Source organism: Vombatus ursinus, unplaced genomic scaffold, assembly GCF_900497805.2.
Source record: "Vombatus ursinus unplaced genomic scaffold, bare-nosed wombat genome assembly UNPS02014768.1, whole genome shotgun sequence".
NCBI classification, from domain to species: Eukaryota; Metazoa; Chordata; class Mammalia; order Diprotodontia; family Vombatidae; genus Vombatus; species Vombatus ursinus.
The window spans coordinates 35,157,619-35,161,543 of record NW_020954546.1 but is presented as its reverse complement, the minus strand read 5'-3'; positions in this window follow the sequence as shown (position 1 = coordinate 35,161,543).

Here is a 3,925-nt window from a genome sequence, read left to right as displayed (position 1 = left end):
AAAAAGGGGGAGTAGGAGGTCGGGGCTCAGGGCGGTGGCCTACCCAAGCAGATGTGGATAAAGCTTTATATACATACAATTTTCTCTGTCTAGATAGAGACATGGGCCTATCCCCTAGCATGCTACAGCTAATAACACCACCCACTTGTAATTCATCTGGCCCCTTAAAAACAGCACTACATGCACCATCCCTTAACCAGAAAGTCCTCTGGAAGGACGATGAGGGAAACTGGCAAGGCCCATCTGTAGTGTTGTGGAGAGGGCCGGGGTATTTATGTCTTACAGATTCTGATGGCCAGAGCCACTGGGTACCAGAAAGAAGAACAAAACGAGTTGAAGAAGCCCCGGGAGAGACAATAAGGATAGGAGAAGAAACACAATCAACAGAAAATTCAGAGAAAGCAGAAAGAAAAGACAGGATGTCTAAACTGAGTAAACTGTTTTCATTTTGCGCAATCAGGACTTTGCCACAGGTTGTGTCAGCTCCAGTGCCCTGGGAAACAAGAGAGAATGGCTGGGGCACTTGCGTTGGCAGCATCCATCTTCGATGAGTTCCAGATACAGGACTTATATAGTGGACAGCAATTGCTTGCCTCAAAAATAGAGGAACTGGCCAATAAATTCGCCCAAGCCCTCCAAGTGCAGGCTGATATTGATCAGCAGCTGGAGGAGCAGATTCAAAAAGTAGCATTGGCTACTCAGGACATTGGGAATGAACTTATGTGGCTGGAATTGAGACAGCAGTTGCCATGCGATGGCTGATATTGATCCATTTGTGTAACACCCTTAAACCATAACGCCACTTGCGACACCGTTTCACAAAGTATATGACACTCTCTTTTCTTTTTTATTTGATGTAATGTTACCTGTGCCCTTTCCCAGATCTAGGCTACAAATCTTTCCTCTGTACTCCAGGCTTTACGGATGTTAATTAGACTGGCGCAGAACATATCTGACACTTGGCACCAACACGAGACTGATGATATTGTTCATCACCTTAGCGATTGGATTAAGCATACGTCTTTCCCCATCCCCTCCTTTGTAACCCATTGGGCATTTATAACCCCTTTTGCATTTATACTGTTATTGTTACTACCCACTATATTAGGAGGTTTTCTTAGGATTCTTAGAGGTTCTATAGAGGCACTCAGAACCGAAGGCTTAGTATGGAGACCCCGTCTCCACCCCTCTATTAAACAAAAAGGGGGAATTGTGAGGGACTGTCTGATGTTGGCAGCTACCAGGTTGGGCGCTGTGGCAAGAGTAGGGTAAGATCTGGGTAATTTGGAAGTCGAGACAGGGGCTGTGGTAGGCAGAGTCATGGTGAACTGGGATGGGCTGGTTATGGAGAAGCCCTGAGGCAATGGGCAATGCTTTGTGATAAGCTGGGTACAAGGAAGTAGCCAGAGCTTGAGCTCCTAAGGCAAGGGACAGTGCCACGTGGGAGTGGGACGGCAGAGGACTAAGTTCCTTTTGCTTAGTCTCCTCCCTATATGCAACGTCATCCCCAGACGCCTCTTGTGACCTTCCTGACTTCCTGGGTCCCTTTGTGCAGCACTGACCCCAGACCCCTCCTGAGTCTGACTTCCTAGGTCACGTACTCTTGTCTATGCGTCAATCCCAGATGCCTCCTCCCCGTATCTGGTCCTAGCCTCCTATGTCACTCCCTCCCCCTTGGTGTGCTAAACTCAGACAGCCCCTTCCGGTATCTGACCCTACAATCATTGGTTAGTAAGAGGGCTGAGGAGGAGGGGCTAGGTAGGTACTTAGAACAAGCGTGGTCAGATCACACACGCGCTCTCTCCTGGCTCCTGCCCTGTTGCTCTGGCCTTGCTGCTTGGGCTTGCTATGATGGCTTGTTGTGTTGGCCTCTGAATAAAGCTCTGGTGTTGGCGCCTCCCGATGGCTCGTCTCTGTGTGGTTATCCGGCAGAGGACCGAAGACTCGAGTGTGAGTAAGTGGGTACCGGCGTATGGCTGGCAGAAGGTCGGTGTGCGGCCAGTATACCCATCCTATCAGCCAGCCCTGTTGGGGAAAATCAAGACTAGAAGAACAGTTTTTCTCATTGCTTTCTCTACCTTTAGAGGGATAAAATGATCATGAAGGTAAGTCAGGAAATTATTATTAGCTGTTCTTCTTTGTCAGTGAGCTACAGCAGATGTGTAGGTAATTAAATCTCCCATGACTTTTATATCATTCCTACATTCCATGCTTGGGATCTGTTTCCCAGATTTCTCATCTTTCTGTCCAGGTGATATACTCCAGTGTCAATTCACTTATGTTTCTGCCACTTTAAACTTTATCTAAATGCTCTCCATCATGCTTCCTCACTCTGGGTCCTGCATTCCCTCCCATTAAGTATATATTCTTAATATATAGTATAAAGTCTATCCAGTAGTCCTTTGCACTGATTTTGCTCCTTTTGAATAATTTTTCACAGCCATAATCCAATACCTAGTTCTTATGCCACTAAGTCTCAGTCATATCTATGGGGTAGTTTGATTTTTTACATTTGAATCTTTAGTTAACCTACTTTGTATACTTGTATATAAGTCAAGAGCATGAGTTATGTTACTGGCTCTTTTTTTTTTAAAATAAATTTATTTATTTTTAGTTTTCAACAATCACTTCCATAGGATTTTGGGTTCCAAAATCATCTCTCCTCTCCCCCACCCCAAGATGGCATGTAAATTGATAAAGGCCCAACATATACATTCATGTTAAACCTATTTTCACATTAGTCATGTTATAAAGAAGAATTAGAATTAATGGGAGAAACCACAAGAAAGAAGAAATAAAAAAAGAGAGAAAGCAAATAATATGCTTCAGTCTGCATTCAGACTCCATAGTTCTTTTTCTGGATGTCAATGGCATTTTCCATCACGAGTCTTTTGGAGTTGTCTTAGATCCTTGCATTGCTAAGAAGAGATAAGTCTATCAAAGTTAGTCGTCACACAATGTGGCTGTTACTGTATACAATATTATCCTGGTTCTGCTCACTTCACTCAGCATCAGATCATATAAGTCTTTCCAGGTTTTTCTGAAGTCTACCTGCTCATTATTTTTTATAGCACAATACATTACATCCATATGGCGCCACTTGTTCATCCATTCCCCAACTGATGGGCATCCCCTCAATTTCCAATTCTTTGTCACCACAAAAAGAGCTACTATAAATATTTTTGTACATGTGGGTCCTTTACCCATTGTATGATCTCTTTGGGATACAGACCTAGAAGTGATCTTTTAGGTTAGAGGGTTTTACAGTCCTTTGTGCCTAGTTGAGAAGGCAAGCAATTTGATGTAGGTTATATATGTGTATTCATGAAAAGCACTTCCATGATAGTCATGTTGTGAAAGACTAACTATATTTCCCTCCATCTTATCCTGCTCCCCATTTATTCTCTCCTTTGACCTTGCCCCTCTTTAAAGGTGTTTGCTTCTGATTACCCCCTCCCCCAATCTGCCCTGCCTTCTGGTATGATCAAGGGAGAGATTTTACTCCTTTCCTGGCCTGTGCTATGGTCTATGAGTAACAGAAGCACTCTTTTCTGTCTTGGAACTGTGAGGAGGATTCCCTCTCCACTGCCACCACAAGCTCCACCATGTCAATGCTCCTCCTTACCCCAGGACTGCCACCTAGGATTGCAACTCAGATCCAAGCACCGGCAAAGCAAGAGAATCCTGCCTCAGCCCCAGCAAAGAGATCCCTGCAATCCCCCTCTGATCAGCCACTTGATCCCCCCACCATCTGTGGGCCGAGAGCTCAGGAAGCAGCCACTGTCGTCACCACCCCAGGGCTGTGGCAGGGCTGGGGCCGGACTGCGCTCCTCTCTTACCTAGGTCCAACAGATCTTTCCTACTGACCTTCTAAGTTGTCTTTGATGTTTATGAGTTGAGAAGTCTGGAAACCGCCACAGTTGCC